Below are 26,865 nucleotides of genomic sequence, written 5' to 3' on the forward strand. Positions count from 1 at the left end.
CTCCCTTCCGGCATAAAGGAAAGTCAAAGTAGTCACTACAAACAAAGTTAAGTTTTACTGACACTTCATTCAATGTGTAATGTCGCCAAGTTAGATAAAGGGTTTTATATATTGCAGAACAGAATGCAGAAAAAGAGAAACATTATTTTAAAATCGTTTCGCCACCTGAAGCTATAACTATAGCTCCCATACAAGGACGCAATAATAGCAAGATAACGTAGCTTCGCGTTTCCCAGTGAGCATAAACAACGGCGGCGTCGTAAACAAATTTAGTCAAAGTTGTCAACAGCCTATAAATGAACATTCAAATTCATAACAAACAGTGGATGAAAACAATCATTCACACAAATTGTCGCCCTACTGTGAATTTGCTTGATCATTTACAATAGAGATTGATCGCTAGCTGCTAGAAACATAACGTTATATGTTGTATTCACCAAAGTTAACGCTGACTGCATAGTTCTAGCTAATTGCATCCTTGTGTTGGTTTGGCAAACATGAACGTCAGTTTAGAAAGAAATATGGATTTACCTGTTCTGCAAAAACAGAGCAACCTGAATGGGGATCGGAAGCCCTTCTGCCGGCGAAGTTCTCGCCACCTTTAAAAGGTTTTTCCGATGTAAGTTCGGTATTTCGCGCGTTTCTTATCCTCGTCCCTTATCCTTGTCCCTCTTCTTTGCAATTTGTTCATCGGAACGTCGTCTCTTTGGTCGTGTTTCGGCCATAATTCAAACTTCCCTCTTCATGCTTCTCTCTCCTCCACACACCCACTTCATGTGCACTCGCACTAACCCCCCAAACCCCACCCTCAAATACTTCTTGTCGGTGATTGGCTGGAGCACTGTTTGTTGTGTTTCATGATGCGGGTGAGCCCAGTTTGTTTTTCTTGCCGTTTGTGGAGCCTGTGGTGTCTATAGAGACCGCGTTTTTTTACAGTGTGTTCAGGGGACAGGCAGCTAGTGGATAGTGAGGAGATGTTTGCTGTATGTGACAAAAAATGTTTTGGCCTAAAAAACACGTGGCATCGCTTAGAGCACCTTTAATTATCGCGGACGTATCGCCTGCGATAATGCGATATGGCTCAGCTTGTCAGTGAACTACGGCTCTGTGTAGTAAATGCCGCTTCATTTGAAAGCAGGTGATGGCGATTTACTACTAATCAAGGAACCGGCTTTACTGACGAGATGCGCATAACAATGTCATGCGATATATCGCCCAGCCCTAATGGCAATCCACTGTCTCCTCTAAAGATTCAGTTTGCAAGCAGCAGAAAGCCACCTTCATGCGATACACATACAGTAAACCCAAGTGCGCATAAAAGCACCAAATAAATAAAATACACAATATATTGACCCGCGTTCTGTTTTCTATCATGCACTGTGCACGTTTGTGATGATGTAAGATGCACGCAAGTACATCAGGGTTCGAAAGAATCAAGTTGAGAGTGAATCCAGACCAAAGCTGCGGGGAGCACAGGGAACCATTGTGATCGGACTTGGACCGCAGCAAATGTGCCCAGTGTAAAAACGCCCTCAGATCGTTTTTGTTTACATCAGCATGAGTTTGAAAATCACATTTCATTGGTTGACTCATGCCATTAAGAATTCACTATGAATATTCACAAAGTTGGAATGCTGCGCTTTAAAACAATCCCAAACTTGTGCTGAGGGGAAGCCAGTAGTCAAGAAACGAGCAGAGAAAAACTGCATTTTTCATGGACAAAGTAAAGGTACTCCTCTCAAAAAATGTACAAATAAAGATACCTTTTAGATATTTAATTGCTATTTGGAGCATTGTGATTGCTAGACGAGGGCTTAATGAACTAATTTTTGTGAAAACCTCAAATACATTTGCCTGTAACTTGTAATTAGCCTGTGCGCATTCGACTCTTTTTGCCAACACAGGTCACAAATATGTAACGTGACTGATGGCAGATTTCTAATACTCCATTGACATTTCATTATTAACACTCGAAAGTGTATCAGTAGAACATCTCTGCTCAGTGTGACCCAGGCTCTGTAGCTTCTGATCCTAAACAGTAAAAAAAAAAAAAAAAAACTTTGAGCCCATGTAAATATTTACAGTTAGGAACTTCCTAACACCCATTACTGTCACTACCCAGGAAATGGAAAGGTGGGACGTGGAGGAGCAGCAGATCGACAGTGAGATTAAGAGAGATGTCAGGTCACCGCTGAACACGATTCCCTACTGCATGCTTAGAAAAGTTGACCTCTGACCTCTACATACAATAACGTGTGATTAATTAGAAGTCATGTCTTCAGGACTGCAATGAATAGCCTTGTATTGAAGAATGTTTTAATATTTGCCATTGTATTGTCAGTAATCTCTCACTGTCGCCACGTGATCACTGAAATCTGACTCCTGCTACAATGTGCTGCAACTCTGCAGTTTGTGCCGCGGTGGCCAAGAAATGTAATTTGTGTACAGCCGAACAGTGTAATGCAGGTAAAACCAACTAACGCAGCAAACCTAGTTAGAATGCCCCCAAATTCAAGAAACGGGAGCAAATGATGATAAATATCGTTATTGATCTATGAAAAAAATATATATTATAAAAAAAATTAAATATAAAATATTAATATTTTTTGCCATATTGCCCAGACATCATAACATCCCTATATGTTGTATTATTCTAATTTAATTTATTGGTTAAATGCAAGAATTATACATTAAATTGCCCTTACAAAGGTAAAAATGCCCATAACAGGTAAAAATCTAAAAACTTATTGGAAAAGTTAATAACTGACCTCACCATGAAAGACAGCACTTCGACAACTGTCCCACAACACTGATTCACCACCTTGCAACAAAGAGGCTTCTGTCCACCTCTGCTTTTACATGGATCAAAATAAACAAGAGAAGAGAAGAATCATAAGCTCTCAGATGCTCTGTTGGAACATGTTCAAGCTTTGCAATTCTCCTCAGGCGTTTAAAACCATGATTTACTTTACAGGAACCAGGGCTGCATTCACAAAGAATTTTATCTTATGACTAGGAGCTCTGAAGAGTTCCTAGCTAGGAGCTTTAGCTTAAAACCTATTACCTTTTTTCTCCATTTACTAACACACACAGTGGTTGTTTGGTAGAGAAGCGCAGGCAGACATCGAGAGAGAGAGAGAGAGAGAGAGAGAGAGAGAGAAAATGACAGAAAATATACTTTATTTATCTGGACTGTACTTGAAAATCAGGCCTGAGCTCTCCTGAGCATTCCTGTTCCTCACTGATCCCTATCCAACTCAAACTTCCCCTCAGGGATCAATTAAGCCAACTCAATACAATCCAGTTGAGTCTTGTCAGTATATTTTAAAACAATAACACTGTCAATTCATCAAGTCAGATGTAAAGTGTTTAACCATCCATCCATTGACATTATGCAAAGGCAATTGGCAGGGCTTGCCTATTTGTTTTGTGTAAACAGAAAAAGTTAGGCTCTAGATTTGAGCAATTTTACACAAACACACGCAAACATGTACAAGTAATTAGACCTATTGGCTTCTCCCAAATAATTTCACTAAATATTCCAAAGGCTACTCTAAACAAGCTCAGTTTGTAAAGGCCACAAGAGTCCAATCCAAGAATGATGTTAAACCCTCATAGGTATTAGAACTTCATTCATTTGCACCACTGAAATGCCTGAATCATAATATTTTTTACTGTTTACCAAAGCTTACAAATAATGAGGGGCCGTATGTATAAAGCATAAAAATTGTCTGAAGTGTGTCAAAATTCTAAGAATGATGTAATTTTACTCATTTCTAGACTTTTGAATAAGTTTTATTCATAGAGGTTCCTAACTGTTAAGTCTAGGTCTCAGCTCCTATATTATTTAAGAGTGCTGGAGAGGTATCCTAACCTAGTTAGGAGTAACAAGATGGCTGCAGAGAGGAGAAGACCACACACTTTCCAACAAAGATATAGGGAGTTGATAAAACGATACAGGCTTGATTGTAAATGTATTATTTCTGTAACTGACCTTGTAAGAAATGTAATAACTTCTGCCACTCTACAAATCAATGCTCTCTCTGACTGCAGTAATGAAAGTAATAATGACATTTTTGGCAACCGGAAAAATGCAGCAGTGCACCAGTGATGACTTGGTACCATCAGTCCACAGTAAGCAGGGTCTGAAATAGCACTATTGTGGCACTGACCACACCAAACATACAGTAGTGGCCAAAAGTGATGTCAGAAGGTTTTTGTTTTTAGTTTTTAATGAGATTACAAGTTTGCTTAAACCATCTAAATATGAGGAAAATTTTTAATATTTGTAAAATATTTTAAAATATGAAGGAAGAACAAAAAACTGACTATGTAATGGTATTTATCTGGCAAAATTGTTTGGCAAAAAAGGCAAACTACAGCCTGTTTTTTTGCCAATTTTGCCAATCGCTGGTTCTCTTTTGTTTTATGTGTTCATAAATTGGCATGTTTCATTGCGTTATCACAAATAAAACAACTGACTCCAAGCACAACTACACAATATGCAAATCTTTAAAGGGGTGGTATAATGCCCTTTCCACAAGATGTAAAATAAGTCTTTGATGTCCCCAGAGTGTGTATGTGAAGTTTAAGCTCAAAATACCCCACAGATATTTTTATATAGCATGTTAAAGTCTGTTCCTTTAAATGCAAATGAGCTGCTGCTCCTGACACAGAGGGCGGAGCTTCAAGAGCTTGTGTCCTTTTACCTCACACAGACATGCACTGGAAATTAAAAAAAAAAAACGTTTAGCCTTTTTATGTTCAAACCGAAGTCAGAAAGAGAGACTCAAGAAGAAGTGATAACATGTAGACAACCTTTCTGAATGGTTAGTTTGTGAATTTATGTAACTTATGTGTAGTTATCTTCTAGTCACTGATTAGCATATTCTGTCTTGATAATCTATAAATCACGTTCCCATGGGCGGGGTTTATGTAAATCTTAGGGTTAGTGATGTCACTAACCCGGGAGGAAGCTTGTGTAGTCCCTACCAGCCATTTGTTGTAGTCCTTAAAAAGCAATTTCTTTAAAACAAAATATCTCCCTTTGCTTTGAACTTTGAGCATTGTAACTTTGCAGATGTTGCTTATGCTCAAACAGCAACATTACACACTAACTAAAGTTAAAAAAGTGAAATCATATTCAACCACCCCTTTAACACATTTTAAATCATATTTTAATAAAGGGTGAAGATGTAAATTTTCCTAACCCAGACATCACTTTTGGACACTACTGTATGGCAGTTCATTGACTTTCCAGCTGATCTTTAAACCATGCGAAAAAAGCAAGCTGCTTTTATAAGAATTGCAAGCTTCCCTGGAGTTGTTGGAGCTTTTGATGGAACTCGTTTATGCCATTGCTTTAACTATAAATGAGGAGACATTTATCAATTTTGCAAAATGCAAATCCATTTTAAAATAAATTAAAATATTAAAATAAATATTTCAATGTTTAATTAAATTATTTTATTGAAATTACATGACTGGTGTCCTGCCACTGTGACTTGCAGCAGGCTCACTTTTGGATGATTCAGAGGTTGAGGGTGGCCATTTTTGGGTTAACATCATCGTAGTCCTTAGTTTGCAACACTAAAAGGGTTAGTTCACCCAAAAGTTGTTGTTTTTTTTACTCGCCCTAAAGCTACCCTAGGTGTATGTGACTTTATTCTTTCAGCCAAACACAATCAAAGTTATATTAAAAAATATCCTGGCTCTTCCAAGTTTTATAATGGGAGTGAATGTACCTTAGATTTTGAAGACCAAAAGAGTGCATCAATCCATCATAAAAGTAATCCATACTATAATCACTGGCTTCCGGTAACAGTACACGAGTCGATTTCCAACGGAAGAGTGACCTCGGAGTATGAGTCACTCTTCGGCCAGAACTCGACTTGCATACAGCCGTTATCGGAAGCCAGTGATTATAGTTTATAAAGTTATAAATATATGTATATTTTTCTTACAAAAACACACCCCTTTGCTTCAGATGGCCTTTATTAACCCCTGGATCCGTATTAATTACTTTTATAATGGATGGATGTGCTTTCATGGGCTTCGAAATCTATGGTACCATTCAAAGCTTTATAAAGCTTGCCATTATAAAGCTTGGAAGAGCCAGGTGTTTGGCTCGAGGTCATGGTGCAAAGGACACTAGGTTGAAATTACTCCTAACCATCCCTTTTTAAAGCCACAGTATGGAATTTTTCTCCACTAGGGGTCGCTAACCTCTTTACAATAACAAAGGAGTAGTTTGATGACGCAACACATGCTAAGAATTATGGATGTTGTCGTCAACGTCAAGCCGACCGATCTAATAATGTTTATGGTTGACTGAATACATCGATGCTTTTATCATGACTGTGATATGAAGCAGTTCGGGATTGCTAAGAGACAGCTATCAGCTCCACACGTGACGCGAGTCCCGCGGATATAAAAGTAATATGGACATTTCATTCTACCGAACTACACGCAAGTGCAGAATTACAACTCGCAGGTCAGTTTATTAGACAAATTAAACTTGTGAGGTAACGCAGCGCTGTTTCACTTGGTCTAACATTACACTAGCACACTAAACTGCATTTAAATGTGTTGAAATGTATGTGTTAGTTTGTCTGTATGAGACTAGCAGTAAGCAGTAAGCTAGATCGAAGTCTCGGACGTGGAGCTCTCGTTTATATACTGTCTATGGGAGCTCTAGGCATCTCGAAAACACAGCGCTGATATTGATTCTCGTTTTAGTTCTCCTTTTTTATCCAAAGTCTGCTTGCCATGGTCCGTAATGTTTGAACGAAACAACAACAGCGTGCAAATAGACATTGCAAACTCCACAGTTGTCTGCGTCTGTCGCTTTGGTTAATTAGAGGGCTCTGCTCATAGCTCTGGTTACCATGGCAGTACGAGCGGAAACCATAGGCGGAAACCAGGGACAACGCGGATATGACGCCATTGACTGCGACAAAACGGAAATAAAGAAACGTGCCGTGTCTAAAAATTAAATTAAAATTTCTCCTGGTTTGAAAGTTGTTGGAAACAGTCGGGATAATGTACACAACTAAAAAAAATATATAACATAGATATAGTGATTTTTGCTAATTTTAAAGCAAAAAAGTTACATATTGTGCCTTTAACTGTGTGCTTTCCCAAACAGCTCATTGGGGGATCATTGTTTTTTAAGACTCAGACCTCAGAACTCAAAGAGAAATGTTTGCTTCTATATAAACCAGATATGTTCCTGAAGTGAGTTACAACCAGCTTGCAGAATTCAGACGGAAATGGCAAAACAAATCAATCACAATGAAAGATCAATTGATGATTTAAATCGAGTGGGGACATGTCATCCGATCTCAACAAAAAAAGAAACTGATAAACAGATAAGATACATTAAAAAAAAAAAAAAAAAAAAAACACAAGTAAAAGCCATTTTAGCCAGAACTCAGAATCTAAAGTCAAAATTGAAAAAGAGACCTTTGATTTGTCAGTCGAATAAAGCAACACACTCCGCCCATTTACTCTGCTCTGACATTTATCCATGGTTTTTAAACAAATAATGTCGTTCAATTAAAGCCTGTTCAGAATAACAGAGTTACGAGAACATTAACGGATATGCAACTTTCAGCAAACATATATGTAGTAACGTTACACAACAATGAAAAATGTAATAGGCAACATTTCGGACGAGGTAGGCTACTCACCTACTTTTCCAGAATTTCGCTGAATCAAAACAAGTGCAATAGGACCATCCGATTAACACAGCCAGGCATGAGACAAGAGCATAGACAGGTCCGGAATATTTTACAGATAAAAAACTAGGCGTGAAATAACAAACAAATACATAACCACGTGAAATCGTACAGCAATCTTAAGGTCAGAGTCAGCGACAGAGTGCGCTCTGCCGGGGTTAAAGCACCGAATATCCGTGTGGTGAAACACTAAAATATAGCTTGACACCGCTCCTGGTGTACTACCATAAACACTCGCACAAATACAGAATAAAGACTACAGAAATCGAGTGCGTTTGCCAGCCGTGTTTGAAAGTTGAAATCCCGCCCCTTGTCCACGCCAGTAGTGGTGAAATATAGGCTATCCAGCTGCATAACAGCAGCGACAGAAGTTTCAGACCAGCAGCGCCAGGCCAGACCAGCACAAGTACTCGACCAGCAGCAACAGGACGGAAGCGAGGGGCGGAGCTTATCGTTGCACTACACATACACGTAATGTTATTTTATTAAATATGAGCTGTTTTCACATGGATTTTAATCGGATCCATATCTAAAATATTAAAAATATATATATATATTTTTATTTTATTTTTGTACAATAAACAATATATTTGTTGTAATTGTCATGTCAATGGATGTATACAAACACTTTTTGTTGTTAGTTCATACTGCATTAACTACGCTAATTAAACTAGGGAAAACTTTAAAAAATTTATAAATTTAAAAAATAATAAAATAATAATAAAAAATGTATTTTGAAGTAATAAATATGTAACCGAATTGTAAAATGTTTCCCATTTGACTATTATAATATTGTTTTCTTCATGTTCATGATGTTACAAATAGCTACTGACACAGAGTGTGCCCATTTAATGTCAAATATACTGTATTAAATCAATGCAATGTCTTGAACAAGTGAAACGTGCATTTATATGATGGAGAATATGGTGAGTTGTCTTCTCGCTTTGTTTACTGACACATGGAATGCGGCCATTCACTCTATGGACCAGAGGAATCTAGGACTCAGGTAGATTTAAACAGCAAAGAGGAATATAAGAAATGTGCACCCTGTCGTACATTCAAGATTTTAATAAACTGTTAACTCGTCCTGTGTTTTTAATAAGGAGTTTTAAATAAAGTAACAAACCATATTCAATTAAACTTCAAAATAAACAATTTAAACCATGGCAGAGGACAAATATGTGAGATGGGCTACGCAGCCGTCACACACATAACTGCAATACATTTGTGATGAGTAACTTTTCATATATGTTTATGTTATATGTATATATGCAGGCCAAAACCAGCACGTATCGTGCAATAGGCTTTGACTATGTAATTTTACTCAACATTTTTTTATGTATCCGTAATACTGAAGAGACCTTTTTAAAGGATATTGGTTTACTTATTTCTTTATTGAACACTTCAGCTTAAGGCACCCACAGACAACAAGATCGGGCCGATTTTGGGTCCAATGCTCCCCTTCCGATAATCCTAAAGGTCCCGATTATCTTGATGGTACAGACTTATCAGATTTTATCTTTGGTGTGATGTGTGTTCTGAGACTCTTCATTTTGGGATCACATTTGGCTCCTTCGCAGTCAAAAGTGACCGAAGCCTTGAAATGTAATTTTTTTTTTTTTTTTTTCTCAGGAATATCAGTGTTATATATTTTTGTTAATTCATATTTTTTGATTATTATTTAGAATTTTGAGGGAATTTTATGATACTATGCAATATTTATACAATATCTATAAAAAAAATTCCATTAAAAATTAATGCTACTTTTTATTTTATTTGTCGTTTATTTCAATAAATGCAATATTTCATATTAAAATAGAGTGAAGGCCTTTAAAATCCTTTTCCTTTTCTTTTTTGAAGTGAGAATACTGCCATCTGGAGGTGTTAAAAAAAACGTGCAATGTCATGATGTAACTGTTGCACCCCTAGAAAAGGGATAGACACAGGCTTATGCTGTTGTCTGCGCGTCAAGCTAATTTCTTTCTCTTTCAACACATAACATATAACAGAGAAATTGAATGTACACGTCAGTACATTGGTTAACATTAACGCAATGCAGATGTATCACAACAATCACTATAACATTGTAATTTAGAATAGAATAGAATAGAATAGAATAGAATAGAATAGAATAGAATAGAATAGAATAGAGCTTTATTGCCATTGTAAACAACGACATTACAAAAAGTCATGCTCAGCAAACAACAAATATTAGAAAACAATAACTACACATGGGCGGCAGTGGCTCAGTGGTTAATGTAGGTCAGGGCTATTCAAATACATTTGCAGGGGGGCCAAACTAGGAAATTCCAAAATTTGTGAGGGCCGGACAGACAAATTGATATCAGCTAAAGGAAATTAAAATATACTATATACTAAGGTACATAATATATGAAATAAAATAAGGTACATTATTCTTTTGGTTTCCTTTATTATTTCAACACATTCAACTTGTATTGATTAGGCCTACAACAAAGTGCAAAACTGCAAATACTGAGACATATACACAGCTTGTACCCTTAAAACAGTAAACATAAGTAATAGCTTATATATATATATATATAAATCAAACAATCAAAATAAAGCTATCATAAGTGCAAAACTGCAACTGCAGTTTCAAGTATCAAATCTTATTTGGGGAAATAACAAAATTCAAATATCCCTGAAGTATATCTTTCAGACAGTACACATTTTAAAACTAGAAAAAACATTTCAAGTGTACAGTAAGTACAAATCTGCTAACTATGTGCTGTAAACGTACTCTTGATGAAAACTAACTAATAACAAGAATATTTTTTTCCTCATTTAGTTTACCTTATTTATCAGTGAGAGTATGTGACTCAGTGGGAAAAGTGATAACGATTTGCTTTTGCCATTTTAACATAATCTGGCTCATACAGTATGTGGTAAGTGCAATTCTCAGGCACTGGGATAACTTCTCATTGCTCAGGCAGCAACGTGCCTTTGTTTTGATTGCATTCATATGAGAAAAGCTAGACTCACATGTGTAGGTGGATCCAAACATTGTCAGTATCAGCACAGACACTTTCTTAATTGTGGGGTATTTAGCCTGGCTAATATGGTTACACCAAAAGTTGATTGGACCTTCAGACTGCAAGTGCAGTTTCAAAGCAAGTGAAGACTGAATATCAATCATTTCTAGCTGAAGAGCACTCTCATCAATGTTAGGCATGAGCTCTTTAACTTTTGTAATGAAGTTTGAGTCATGGTTTATTGAGAATGGATCGCGTAAACTGCATAACCTCCATTGGGAGACTAAAGCCCTGAAATCTGTCACTGAAGTTTTCAGTCAGCTTTGTCATGAATTCATCAGTTGGCATGACTTGTGCCCCTGGCGTACTGCTCAAAAATGTACGAAGGTGTGTAAAGTGCATCAACTTGTTTGTGGTTAGGTCAGACACAAATACATTCAGCTTTGTTTTGAAAGCACACAATCTCTCAACCAAATCCGCAATACATTTCTCTCGCCCCTGTAACTCTGAATTTAGTGAGTTTAAGTGTCCAAAAATGTCACAGAGGAAATGAACTTGTGTCATGAACTGTTCATCAGGCATGTGCTCCAAGAAATGAGCCGCTCGTCTGTGTTTACATGTGCGAAGGAAATAAATAATCTCACTGCGGAGATCACAAAAACGATCCAAAACTTTTCCTTTACTGAGCCACCTGACATCGCAATGAGCCAGTAAGTCAGCGTGCTCAGCAGAAGTCTTATCAAGCAACAGATAACGATGCTGAAGGCTTGAAGTTGAGCGGATGAAGTTGACAATGCTTGTGACCTTGTCCATAGTGTTTTTTAATTCACCACTGAGCTTCGCGCACAAGACCCCACATAGCAATTTTTTTCTGGCCCAGCTCCGGGCCACACAATCACTTTTCCCTCGGCCCAAGTACAGCAAAGAATGACGGCCCTGAAGTGGCCCAGAACTGGATTAAAGACAAGGGTCACACATGGGCTATAACTGCCCCGAATCTCAGCCAGTTAGTCACCTTTAACTGGCCCTGAACTGGACCAAATCAGGTTTTATTATTGGTACCAATTCTCAGCCATAAGTTAACCATATCGACACCACCCTTTAACCAGAAACCCCAAAACTGAGCCATAACCCAGCCTAATCTTACCCAAACCATGTGAACAAATAAGGCACAAGAAAATTCAATTCTCAAAAATAGTTTATTTAACAATAGGCACAAGCCAATAATAATAAATTATTATTATTTTCTATTTTTTTAGTACATTCAAAGCTTAACATCTTATTACCACCTCAAAGTGCATTTAATGTCAAAACGTTCTGGTCTGTCTTAAACAGTAGTTTACTTATTGTAGTAATGCACAAGCCAAAAAATAAAAACAGCTAGAATTTGTGAACACTATTTTAGTTGCCTGAACAGCCAACTATGTACAACATTTTTCAATTCTAACTAAATTAATCTATCAATGAATCTAGCACTGAAATTTAAACATATTATAATGTAATTTTACTCTCAACAAACAGAGCAAATTAAAAAAATTACTTAAAACAAATTTGCACACAAGAATGTTTGTATGTGTGAGGGAGAAAGTGATGCTATTTAGGACTGTCCTCAGGAAGTGAAGTACAGCTCTGCAGCCCCTCTTTTCTCCTCAAGCACTCTCCCCAAAGAGCAACATATTGTCGGCCCAGATCCGGCCCACATCTGGACCGTGTGAGATCCACATGAACCAGATTTGGGCCGGATCTGGGCTGATACTATGTTGCTTTCTGGGCTCCTCCATCTCTATCAGGAGCATGCTGAATCCATCTTTGTATTGTTGCTTCTATCTCCTGATCAGTGGCATGTGTCAGACGATTTTTTCCTCACAGCAGCTAAAAGACAAAATACTAAATTAATAAATACATATACAAATATTCATCCACCTACTGTAAATAAATTTAGGTAACAAATTAAAATAAGGTTGCTTCGGTTAAATTTTATACAGGAAATGATTGCTTATAATGTGGCACTATTGAATGACCCGCAGGCCGGTCTATCGCACCCCGGTCGCGTCAGTCTGTAACGTTACTCGCGTTCTCAAGTTCTCAGGGCAGTGAATCAGCTACCATATAGGCAAAAGTTCACTTCAATAAAGAACAAAGTGACATCCGATGTTCTTCTATTTTTTAAAGATTGCCATTACATAACCAGCCAAAATAACCTTCGTACTGCTACCCGCCACGGTCGATTTTTAATCGAGGTTAAGGTTAAATAAAAATACAAAAAAAATAAGAGAGCTGTAAACACATTGCAGGCTTGATCTGTTTCGGCATGAGTGCAAAAGAGAACCCATGTGCATATCTGCTGTATGTATTACATCTAATGTTAGGTCGTACACAATATAGACTGTAAAAAAAATAGGGTCGTGCAGAAAATAGCTTCACTTACCTGAACAGCGGTTGGTAAGAGACGTCTGACAGACGTCTTCTTCACCCTTCAGCGGGAGAAATTTCAAACGACGCATCACATGAACCTCATCCACCAACCAGAAAGCTGCTGTTACCGTGGAGATCGCACCAAAATAAACAATAGTTCACTGCACAGTTAACTGTACATATTTTTAAATAAACTTATTTAGAATATATATATATATATATATATATATATATATATATATATATATATATATATATATATATATATATAGTAAGTTTTAACATGATTTTGTGGTGCTTAAACTAAAGAGTATGGAAAACTTAGACTATTTTGTATGTGAATTAAGTTTTTTTTTATTAGAAATTCATAAAAAAAAATGTAAATAAATAATAATAAAAAAATAACTCAATTGTCATGTTAGGAAAATGTATATTTTGTTCAGGTCAAATGGATTTTGGAATTTTTAAATGATTATTGAATTTTGTGAACACTGCTGAAAACTAAATGCTATATTTATTAATTATTTATCATTTTTTTCTGGACATTGATACTTTGCACGTGACGTCAGTTGTACTGGCTGGCGGGCAAGAACGTCATTCTCTAGCAACAAAACCAGTAAACTAATCAAGCATCTTGCCAGGACGTTGCCAGTTTTAAGGTTAAGTGATACATGTCATTATTATAATGAAGTTGAATTTAATGCACTGTCCAAAAGTAAATCAAATTATAATCAGGACATGTTTTCCGTTTTTCATTTGAATATCCGTAGACTACGAGTCTACCTAAGAATTTTGACTTATTCATGCAGTTTCTATCAACTTTAGAACATCAGTTTTCTGTGCTTGCTCTGACTGAAACGTGGCTGAATGAGGACATCAGACAATTTTACTCCTTACCTCAATACAACGCAGTACATTTTTGTAGAACTAATAGAAAAGGTGGTGGAGTTTCTCTTTTTATTCATGACGATTTTGAATTCTTTGAAAGGAAAGATCTGAGTATTCATTTTTCTGAAACTGATGCAGAAGCAGTTTTTATAGAAATTCCAAAATGTGGCTGTTTTGGGGGTCAAACTGTAATTATTGGTTGCATTTATCGACCACCTGATAATGATATTGACATTTTTAATGAGGCTTTGTCCTCTATGCTGGAGATTATAAGTGTTAAGAATAGGACTTGCATTCTTCTTGGAGATTTCAACATTGATTTTTTGAAACATGAATCAAATTCCTCCATTGAGTTCCTAAATACAATTTATTCTTATTATTTCTATCCACTTATTGATAAACCAACAAGGATAACATGTTCATCGGCAACCTTAATTGACAATATACTAACTAATCATTTTGTAAATTCAATCACATCAGGTGTAATGCTCACTGATATTTCAGATCATCTCCCTGTATTTCTGCTTTTTACAAATTCTCAGCAAAAAAAGCCAACCTATAGTATGAAACATCGTAGACTTACTTCTAAATATGTTGAGTCTTTTAAAAGGTCACTGGCTGAGATATCATGGAATCATGTCTTCGGACATCAGGATGTCGAAACAGCTTATCTGACATTTATGAATATATTTTCATCTTTGTTTAATAAATGTTTTCCATTGGTACAAAGTAGAAGTAAAAACAGGAATATTTCTAAGCCATGGTTTACACCTACATTAAGAAAATCTTCCATTACTAAAAATAAGTTGTATAAAAAAAATCTCTCATTAGCCCCACACCGTTAAATACTGCGTACTATAAAAAATATAAAAACAAATTCAGCAAAGTTCTAAAAGATGCCAAGAAAAAATATTTTTCTGAAAAGTTGGGAAATTCATGTGAAAATATAAAAAAGACCTGGAATGTTATAAATGAATTATTAAATAAAAAACAAACAACTCGAGGAATTCCATTTCAGTTATCCGATGGTATCGAGAATTATCAAAACCCCATCGATATAGCAAACGGTTTCAATGATTTCTTTGTGAATGTTGGTCCTTCACTGGCAAAAACATTGTGAATACAGGAAAATTTACTTCACAAATTTTTGATTTGCCTCATTCTTGCTTAAATGAATTTGATCCTCCAACTCCTAATGAAGTGCTTGAAATCATATTAAAGATGAAGGACACAGCTCCAGGACATGATGAAATTAGAGCTAGTCTCATAAAGAAAGTAGCTTCCTCTATTATTGAGCCTGTAACTTATGTTCTCTCTTTGTCACTCAAAACAGGCGTTGTACCAAGAGATCTCAAATTAGCTAAAGTAATTCCCTTGTTTAAGTCTGGGAATTCACATTTATTTAACAATTATCGACCTATTTCAGTTCTACCTTTGTTTTCTAAAATACTGGAAAAATTAGTTTATAAAAGGATATTAAAACACTTGACAGAAAATTTGATCTTATATGATCACCAGTATGGCTTCAGAGAGAACATGTCTACAGAAATGGCTCTTTTACAGTTTGTCGATAAAATCACAAAAAATCTGCATGAGAAAAATAACACTATTGGTATATTTTTAGACTTGTCGAAAGCATTCGACACAGTAAATCATAATATTCTTTTAGCAAAATTAGAAAATTATGGCATTAAACATATAGCCTTAAATTGGGTACAAAACTATTTGGAAGAGAGAGAGCAATTTGTTTATGTTAACAATCTGAGCTCAAGTAGGGGAAAACTTTTATGTGGGGTACCGCAGGGGTCCATTTTGGGACCTCTATTATTTCTAATTTATATCAATGATTTAAGAGTTGTTTGTAAAAATGTTATGCCACTCATGTTTGCAGACGATACATGTCTTCTATTATCTCATTCTAACATTGACACATTGATAAGAGAAGCAAATGAAGAATTACAAAATATTTCTAAATGGTTTAAAGTAAATCAACTCTCTCTTAATATACAAAAAACTAACTTTATGATTTTTAGCACAAAAAACAAAGGAGATTGTCAGGACATAGAGGTATCAATTGATGGTTTAAAAATTAGCCAAGTGAACCAAATAAAATTTTTAGGTGTCATTGTCGACCAAAAACTAACCTGGAAATATCATATTCAACATGTTTGCAGAAAAATAATGAAATCTGTTGGTATACTGAGTAGAGTTCGCTCTTTAATTGATATTTCATGTATGAAAACATTATATTACAGTTTAATCTATCCCCACATTCTGTACTGTAATATTGTTTGGGGTGCAACATGCCAAACATATCTAAATAAGATTTTATTAATACAAAAGAAATTCTTAAGAATTATGAGTAATTCAAATAGATCGTCATCATCTGCTCCGCTTTTCATAAAATATAACATTTTGACAATATTTAATGTTAACATCTATTGCATAAATATCTTTATGTACAAGTATGTGAATATGACAAATATTATGCCCAGAGCTTTTAATAACTTTTTCATGTATTCTTCGGATGTTCATGCCTACTCCACAAGGCGCTGCAAAGATTTTTATCTTCCTTTTTGTAGAACTACAGCCAATCAATCTACACTGAAATACAGAGGGCCTTCCCTCTGGAATCATTTAGACCCCGCTTTAAAGACTAAAACCACTCTAAACTCTTTCAAAAGAGAGCTGAAAATAATGTTAACATGTAAATAAGTTTATCTTGTTAATTTGTTATATTGAAATGATTGATGTATTGATTGTATTGTCTTGCTTGATCATGTAATTTTATGTCCATTTAATGAGTTTTGGGGAGGTGGTTTTATAAGACCTCATGGTCTTCTCACTCTCTCCCGCACAGTATTTTCGTTTTCTTCTTTTATGGATTTGTAAAGTTGTATTTTAAATGTTATATGTGCAAATAAACTTTCAACTTTCAACTTACAGGGTCCCCGAGGCTCGTCGACAAGCTATTGAGGAAGAAGTCCAACAGATGTTGAAACTTGGGGTCATCGAAGCGTCAAGGAGCCCATGGTCCAGTCCCATCGTGATGGTCCCAAAGCCTGGTGGATCCCTCCGTTTCTGCAATGATTTTAGGAAACTCAACGAAGTTTCCATCTTTGACAGCTACCCCATGCCCCGAGTAGATGAGCTCATAGAGCGTCTAGGTAGAGCCCGATATATTCCACCTTGGACTTGACAATGGGATACTGGCAGGTACCTCTCACAGCTGCATCCCAGGAGAAAACAGCCTTTAGCACCCCTAGTGGCCACTGGCAGTACTAGGTTTTACCCTTCGGGGTGCATGGGGCCCCAGCAACCTTCCAGCGTATGATGGACATCCTGTTGAGACCTCATCAGGCTTACGCTGCTGCATACCTAGACGATGTGGTCATTCACTCGGAGCAATGGGAGGACCACCTGGACCGCCTCCGGAAAGTTCTCTCAGAGTTGCGAAGAGCTGGGCTTACTGCCAACCCCAAAAAGTGTCATCTCGGGCTATCGGAGGCCAGATACCTGGGCTTTCGGATTGGACGAGGTCTGATCATGCCCCAGGAACAAAAGGTGGAGGCCATCCGCTCATACGTCTGGCCCACAACCAAATCCCAGGTAGGTGCCTTTCTGGGGTTGGCGGGTTACTACAGATGTTTCATCCCGAACTTGTCCACAATAGCTTGCCCCCTGACAGACCTGACCAAGAAGGGGCGGCCTGAGAGACTGGAATGGACATCAGATGCTCAAGCAGCCTTCCAAGCATTAAAGTCAGCGTTGGCCTCTTCTCCAGTCCTTTATGCCCCTGATTTTAACTGCCCCTTTACACTCCAGACGGATGCTTCCGACTCTGGGCTGGGAGCTGTCCTGTCCCAGATACTGCACGGAGAAGTACATCCGGTGGTGTAACTTAGCCGGAAGCTTACTCCAGCAGAGACGAGTCTCCAGAGGGCACTTCAGCGTCGCCCTGTAATTAATTCTCATCATTCAATCAGCAGCCAGGAGCAAGTGCTGATCGATCGGCCACACCTGTGCTTCATTAAGAAGAGAGAATATAAGCAGAACAAGAGAATGAAAGGGTGAGCTAGTTCTCCACTGAAGGAAATGCTAATAGTGTGTTCTCTTTGTCTCTGCTTCTCCAGATTCAAGTGAGGATTAACTGATCAGCACTGGCCTTCTAACGCTGGAAAGCCACCGACCTTCTCTGCACCTTTATCACTGCATCAACCTTTGAGCACCGTAATTCCCACGTTAAGATATTACTTTATGTTCAATAAAAACCCTCCGAGGACGTGTGCACTGCAAGTCAGTTTGGTTTGTGTCCTCATTCAGCCCGCCACATTTTCTGATTTCACATAGAACTACCGGTTTTCTGTCAATACGTTAATATTCAGCCTATTATGATAATGCTGTATATAAAAATGTGCAAAGAAAGAAGCTTTTAATAAATATTTTTTTACGTGCGTGAATAAATCAAAACCCCGTGACAGATTTAAGTTTCACTTTCAATCCGTGACCGACAGAGGAGCGTCTTGGCGGCAAGGATTTAAATCTTTAACAATGTCTGGGATAAGAAAATCTAAAGTGTGGATGTACACCATCAGAAAGGATATTCTCCAAGGCTGGATTCAGCATCAGGAAAACGTCTCAGGTTACGACTGTAACCTATGTTCCCTGAGAACAGGGAACGAGACACTACGTCAGAATGACGCTATGGGGAACGCCTCAGGCGTGACAGGTGTCTGAAATAAATATCAACTCACGTCAATCATGTTGACCGGCGACAGCCCGTGAATCATCAGCTTGATTGATTGATTGATTAACGCGCGACCTGGATGTATAAAGGGGAGCCTTGCACACATGACAACATCCTATCGTCTGAAGGGACTGTTGCAGGCAGGCCCCGAGGCATGGCAGGAAGACGTAGTGTCTCGTTCCCTGTTCTCAGGGAACATAGGTTACAGTCGTAACCTGAAACGTTCCCTTTCGAAAGGGAACTCTACACTACGTCAGAATGACGCTATGGGGAACGATATACCAACGCCACCATGCTAAGGGGAGTGCATGCCCTCAGGTCACACTGGGCTGTCAGTGACAGCATTCCCTACGGTCATAGCCCAAGCTAAATGATACCACAGAAAACCTCCACAGTTTTAAAGGAAGGTCTACCTGGGCTAGCTCAAAGGCCTAGGACCACAATTCAAAAACTAGAAAGGGTCCCTTCTAGGGAATGTGGCTAGGGGACCCGAGGGAACCCCAGCCAGTCACTATTCAGGGGAACGTGCCACCTGAAATGCCACCAGGCAGGCCTGACCTGGTGTCACTATATAGGACACTACCGTCTGGCCACTTCCTGTCTGTCTGAAGACAGAGCCTCTGGACACTTGCCTTTAGGAAGGCATCCAACCCGAGGGACTGCGAAGCAGGCAGTGAACCACTCAGCCCGGATCTCAGAGACGGGACATCCTGGAGAGTATGACTCAGCATAGTGCTTTACAACCCTTGCCAGCGAGGGGAGTTTCTCTACTCGATCCATGGATCTACCCAGTGTTTGTGTTTCAAAACACTGAGGAGGCCTGTGAGGGCCTAAAGGGAGCTTACCTCCAGGAAGGCCTGGTAGGACCTCTAACCTGGCGACCACAACATGGGGGGAGCTTGTATTCAACCACAATATGTGGGAGCTTACCTTCAGGAAGGCCGGTGAGGCCTCTGACCTGGCGACCACAGCATGTGGAAACTCCTATCAGGAAGGCCGGTGAGGCCTCTAACCTGGCGACCACAGCATGTGGGAGCTCAAATCAGGAAGGCCGATGAGGCCTCTAACCTGGCGACCACAGCATGTGGGAACTCCTATCAGGAAGGCCGGTGAGGCCTATAACCTGGGGACCACAACCTGTGGGAGCTCACTCTCAGAAAGGGAATAAAGCGTACAGCGCACAACCCTTACCATAAATATGGAAATAGAAAGTACATGAAAGAAAGTGCATGTACTTAGCCATTCTGAACCCAAGAAGGCCTGATGAGGCCTCTAACCCGGCGACCACAGCATGTGGGAGCTCATACTCAGGAAGGCCGGTGAGGCCTGTAACACGGTGACCACAGTGTGTGGGAGCTCATCAGAATGTGGAAGTTAGCTAGAGAAAAACGTCTGTCGTAATAAAGTGACGACAGGACGTATCTAGAGTGGGACCCGAAGTGAAAGACCAGGGTCTGAGCCACATAGGAAGGGACAGAAGCGATACGCGCATGACCCTTACCATAGAAAATGGATTTAGAAAGTACACAAGACATAAGTCGTGTGACTTACCATAAGCATGGGTTAAAGAAGGTACGGAACGTATGTACCAAAAAGGAATGAAGTAAAGGTTTGCACGTACTTCATCACTCTAAAATCACAGTATGTGTGAGCCCACATTCGGGAATCAAATCAAATCAAAGTTTATTTATAAAGCACAGTAAAAACAACAATAGTTGACCACTGTGCTGTACAATGTCATACTAAAAAAGGTATAAAATAAGTGATATACACATATGCATATATACACATACACATGTACACATGCACAAATATACATACATGCGTATATACACACAGTACACACCTATACACAAAAACATGCATAACACATACATACATGCATACATACATAAATATAATAAAGACCGCAATGCAAAAAAAAAAGAGAGAATGAGTAAATCAGAACACTGATAAATGGTCTAAAAAGTCTAGGAACAGTTATATGCCTGAGAAAAAAGGTATGTTTTTAGCTTAGATTTAAATTCAGCTTCTGATGAAACTGATCTGAGGGAGACCGGGAGACTGTTCCACAACTTTGGCCCAACAACAGAAAAAGCCCGGTCACCTCGCAGCTTTAATCTAGATCTAGGGACCATCAGTAATTTTTGTTCAGAGGATCTCAGAGATCTAACAGAGGTTTTTGGGTTCACAAGGTCGCAAAGATAAGTAGGGGCTGAACCATTCAAAGCTTTAAAAACAAAAAGTAAAATTTTAAAATCAATTCTGTAGTGGACCGGCAACCAGTGCAAGGAGCGCAGTACAGGGGTAATATGTTCGAACTTGCGAGTACCAGTCAAAAGTCTGGCAGCTGCGTTCTGAACCATTTGAAGTCGATTTATATTAGATTGACTAATTCCAACATAGAGAGAATTACAATAATCCAGCCGAGATGACACAAATGCATGGATCACTCTCTCAAACTCAGAAAAGGTTAAAAAACTCTTGGTTTTAGATAACAATCGTAGTTGGAAAAAACAAGATCTAACTACAGAGTTTATCTGTTTGTCAAATTTGAGTGAGGATTCAAAAATGACACCCAAATTTTTTGTAGAGGGTCTTTCATAGCAAACTAAGTCTCCCAAATCATAATTAAAGGTGCCTGAAGGCTCAAAAACCATAACCTCTGTTTTGCTCTCATTAAGGTGCAAAAAATTTGAAGAAAGCCAAGACTTAATATCAGCCAGACATGCAGCTAAGGATCTCAAAGCTGTTTTGTCGTTGTGCTTCGGGGCAAATAAATTTGGGTGTCATCAGCATAAAAATGAAATGACAGCTTGTGCTTGGTAAAAATAGACCCCAAAGGAAGCATATATAATGAGAACAAAACAGGAGCCAAAATGGAGCCCTGAGGAACTCCAAACATCAGGGCGCAGCTGGATGAAGAAAAACCATCAAGACAAACAGAAAAAGTCCTATCTTCGAGATATGATTTGAACCAGTCCAGAGCGCGACCTTCAATACCCACATATTTTTCTAGGCGCGATATAAGAATTTTGTGGTCGACGGTATCGAAAGCAGCGCTTAAATCTAAAAGTAGAAGTATCATTGAGTCCCCTGAGTCTACAGTTAATAAAATATCATTTAAAACTTTTAAAAGTGCAGACTCCGTACTATGATGCTTCCTGAAACCAGATTGAAATTTTTCAAATATATTGTTTGATTCTAAGAAGCTCTGTAATTGTACTAAAACAACCTTTTCTAAGGCTTTAGAAATGAAAGCCAAATTTGAGATCGGTCTATAACTTGATAAGACGGCCGGGTCGAGATTAGGTTTTTTAAGCAGTAGTTTAACAATTGCATGTTTAAAATATCTTGGAACGGTTGCTGTAAGAAGTGACTTATTTATTATAGCTAAAATACTTGGTCCGACAACATCAAAGACCTCAAGAAAAAACCGAGTGGGAACAATATCAAGTGGGCATGTAGTGGGTTTCAAATGCTTAATTATGTCTTGAAAGGAGCTTAAAGAGATTGTCTGGAATTCATTACAAATTGGAGTGTAGAGATGCGGGACAGATAGGTCATAATTTAAAGATACTATACGCTGTCTTATGTCAACTATTTTATCTGTGAAAAACCTGAGAAAATCTTCACATACTGCAGCTGAGGCATTCAAAGAAACAGCACTATTTGGATTTAAAACAGAGTTTAAAATGGTAAAAAGAGTTTTAGGTTTATGACAATTTTTTGCAATGATATCTGAAAAATACTGAGATTTTGCCAGTTTAACTGATTTTTGATACCCAATTAATGATTCACGTAGCATTTCAAAAGATACTTGTAGTTTGTCTTTTTTCCACTTCCGTTCGGCTCTACGACAAACTCGTCTATGTTCTTGTGTGGTACTGTTTAACCAGGGTTCAGGTTTAGATTTTAGTCGTTTTTCTCGCACAGGAGCCACAGAATTTAAAATATCATTTGAAATGGAATTAAACAATGAAAGATGTTCATCTACATTTGAATTATTTAAGGAGGAATCAAGGTTGTACATCAAACAGGCCTCCTTAAAATAAACAGCAAAATCATCATTAGATGAAGGATTAAAAAGCCGAGTTTGCTGTGATAACCTCTTAGATTTCATAGTTTTACCATTTGGAAGAGAGCAAGTGAACATAATAGGCATATGATCTGAAAAAACTCAATTCAAGAGTTTCAAGTTTGCAAACTGGAATACCATGCAATAATACAAGATCTAAGGTATGGCCTTGTTTGTGAGTGGGACCATTTACCACTTGAATGAAGTCCAGAGAGTCAACCAGACTAAGAAAATCTTTAGCCAGGGAATTTGACTCGCAACAAACATGAATATTAAAATCCCCCACAACTAAAAGCCTATCATATTTAAGAACAGCTTCGCTCAAAAAGTTTGAAAACTCCTTTAAAAAGTCCTTGTTTGGTTTCGGAGGACGATAAACCACTGCAATCGATAACTGATGTTTATTTAGCTGAAAGAGTAGTATTTCAAAGCTTGAGTAGGATTCAGTCTTTAGGGTATGACAACAAAATCGGCTTTTGAACACTGACGCAAGCCCACCGCCCCTGCCAGAAGTTCTAGGGCAGTTTAAAAACGAGCAGTTTGTTGGCACAAGTTCGGAAAAGGGGCTTGTATTCCCCGCAGTCAGCCAAGTCTCAGTGATTAACAGAAAATCCAATTTATTTGAGGTAAAGAAATCTCGCAAGATGAATGTCTTGTTGATCAACGATCTTGAATTTACCAAAGCCATCTTTACCTGTACCGAATCGCAGTTCGTCTGTGTAGCACAGCACAGCGAGCGAAGATTGTTGAGATTTACACCCCCGCGGCGAAGACGTGGTGTCCGGAGACGAGGAGAGCTGGAATACTTGACCTGAGTCACAGGTAAAATCCAATAATACGCCACTTCGAGCGAGCGCCATGATGCAAATCGGCCACATCCCAACTCAAAGCGACCCAAGCCATGGCATGATGGATGTAAGCTTGTTAGATGCAACTTTAATTTGACCGCAATACCCCCTCTTTTCCCCCTTCTTCTGCGGCGCTTTTTTTCAGGAAAGCTCCATGGCAGCTGGCTTCGAAAGGCCGGGACATTCGTCAAGAAGGGAGGGGGTGGGCTGTTAAAATTCTCAGATCTCAAATCAGTGTTTGATACAGCCTCAATAGAGTCTCTTATGTTTAAAAGCAATTGACGGTCATACGTAATCAATGTAAAAACTTTAGGAATAAAAATAAAAAACAAAGCCAGGACAGAGAGCAGACGGCCAGCCAAGCACACCGGCGCCATCTTGTTTTCACCCGGGAAGGCCGGGTGAGGCCTGTAACCTGACATGTGAAAGCTCAAACCCAGGAAGGCCTGGTGAGGCCTGTAACCAGGGAACCACCGTACGTGGGAACCTATAATCAGGAAGGCCAGAAGAAGCCTGCAACCTGATAGACACAATACGTGGGAGTTCTCATTCAGGAAGGCCTGGTGAGGCCTGCCACCTGACATGAAAGAACTCATAACCAGGAAGGCCGAAGAGGCCTAAAGCCTGGTGACCACTAATTGTGGAAGGTTAAAACTCAGGAAGGCCGGTGAGGCCTGTGACCTAGCGCATATCCGACCACAGTATGTGGGAGCTCATATTCAGGAAGGCCTGGTGAGGCCTATGACCTGATAACCACAGTATGTGGGAGCTCATATTCAAGAAGGCCTGGTGAGGCCTATAACTTGATAACCACAGAATGTGGGAGCTCATATTCAACCACAGTATGTGGGAGCTCATATTCAGGAAGGCCTAGTGAGGCCTCTGACCTGCTAACCACAGTATGTGGGAGCTCATATTCAGGAAGGCCTGGTGAGGCCTCTGACCTGATAACCACAGTATGTGGGAGCTCATATTCAACCACAGTATGTGGGAGCTCATATACAGGAAGGCCTGGTGAGGCCTCTGACCTGATAACCACAGTATGTGGGAGCTCATATTCAACCACAGTATGTGGGAGCTCATATACAGGAAGGCCTGGTGAGGCCTCTGACCTGATAACCACAGAATGTGGGAGCTCATATTCAACCACAGTATGTGGAAGCTCACATTCAGGAAGGCCGGGTGAGGCCTGCAACCTGACATGTAGAAGCCCATCACCAGGAAGGCCGGTGAGGCCTGTAACCTGGCGCCACAGTATGTGGGAGCTCATAACCAGGAAGGCCTGGCGAGGCCTGTAACCTGGCGACCACCGTGTATGGGAGCTCATATTCAGGAAGGCCTGGTGAGGCCTATAACTTGATAACCACAGAATGTGGGAGCTCATATTCAACCACAGTATGTGGGAGCTCATTTTCAGGAAGGCCTAGTGAGGCCTATGACCTGATAACCACATTATATGGGAGCTATATTCAAGAAGGCCTGGAGAGGCCTATAACTTGATAACCACAGTATGTGGGAGCTCATATTCAGGAAGGCCTAGTGAGGCCTATGACCTGATAACCATAATATGTGGGAGCTCATTCAACAATAGTATGTGGAAGCTCATATTCAGGAAGGCCTAGTGAGGCCTATAACCTGATAACCACATTACTCCTTGACAGTCAATTCCTGGGAGCTCACCTCAGGGAGGCCCAAAGCGCTGTCCGGTTGCAAAATGGGGACTGTCTGGTCAAGGAGGCCTGATAAGACCTACTACCTGACCATCGAAAAAATCTTAGATTTACTTTCTTACACACAACATTTTGCCCCAGACTCTAAAACAGGAAACGTGGTCTGAAAAAAAACAGAAATATGTTAATTTCACATTTTACAAAAAGACCAGAATTACACCTGCTCTTTTTGTTCACTGCTCATCATTTTAATTCCTTAATTAAAATGCAGCCAAAAACACTGGATAACGCGATCTGGATGATAGGCTGAATTACTAAATATCTAACTTCATAAAAGTCAGATATTCCATCATTTTAATTCATAGAATTAAATGCAGCCATAATCACCAGACAATACTGTTTTAACATTTATACATTCTCGTAGTCTACACACTGCCTCGGCAAGCGCGAGAAACGAGCCGTTAAATATATTTGGCTTTCATCCCTCGAGAAGAAAGTCAACAGGTGCGAGGTTGAAACATCCGACAGCGCACGGATTTTTTTCTTTCTCACGCGCGCCGAGATATTTCTTAATGAACACTGCCAGCACCCTCAGGAACTGACTGTGAACGCCTCGTACCCAAACAGTATTGTTTCACAGATCGCCACAGGGCTCAGATGCTGAACCCTCCTCCCTCGAGAAAAGGGTCCGACGAGAGCGGAGCATCATGTGGTGTTCGGGTCATTTTGACCCGGAGAAGATTTTCTTTTTCCCGAAAATACTAGTTAATGTTATCGCTTTGGACTGAAACTTAGTGACTTTTTTCACAAATGGTATAACTACTTCTGAAATGTTTTGTGACAATTTTCTTAATTTTTTAGGGGGAGTTTTGTCACCTTGTCACTCTTGTGGTGTTCCCGGTCAAAAATGACCGGACTACAAAAAATAGCTTATAAATCACTCATTATGCAATATTATCACCCAATATTGGATTCAATCTTTTTGTCAACTTGTTCTCTTTCAATTAGGACTGGTTTTATATTTCTATTTGCATCTGATTAATCGTAGGCCTCATTTATTTGAGAGTAGGCATCTAATTTTTTGAGTAAAAAAAACATTATTTTTGAATAATTTTGGAAATTTTAAATAAATTCTGAAGAAAATTGGCACTGTTGATCACACTAGTCTACTTTAATTTTTCACCAGGAATTGTGTTTTGAAAAACTTTTATTTTGTACAATATGGCACAGAGTTACACTTGTGGTGTTCCCGGTCAAAAATGACCGGACTACAATAAATAGCTTAGAAATCAATCATTATGCAATATTATCACCCAATATTGGATTCAATCTTTTTGTCCACTTGTTCTCTTTCAATTAGGACTGGTTTTATATTTCTATTTGCATCTGATCAATTGTAGGCCTCATTTATTTGAGAGAAGGCATCTAAATTTTTGAGTAAAAAAAACATTATTTTTTAATAATTTTGGAAAAATAAAATAAAATCT

General features: G+C 38.8%; 1 protein-coding gene across 3 annotated transcripts in view; it reads right to left on the reverse strand.

Moving 5' to 3' along the window:
* svild (supervillin d) overlaps positions 1 to 8,167 on the reverse strand; it is a 287,700-nt gene extending 279,533 nt beyond the window's left edge. For 2 of the 3 annotated variants that reach the window (XM_084135929.1, XM_084135927.1), the window contains exon 1: positions 7,692 to 8,167. The gene's annotated coding sequence lies outside the window, so the exon portion shown is untranslated. The remainder of the gene's footprint in view (positions 1 to 7,691) is intronic. The other variant, XM_084135928.1, reaches the window with a different exon arrangement.
* Between the last annotated feature and the right edge of the window lie 18,698 nt (positions 8,168 to 26,865).

The sequence above is a fragment of the Abramis brama genome (assembly GCF_963993115.1).
Source record: "Abramis brama genome assembly, chromosome: 14".
Lineage (NCBI taxonomy): Eukaryota > Metazoa > Chordata > Actinopteri > Cypriniformes > Leuciscidae > Abramis > Abramis brama.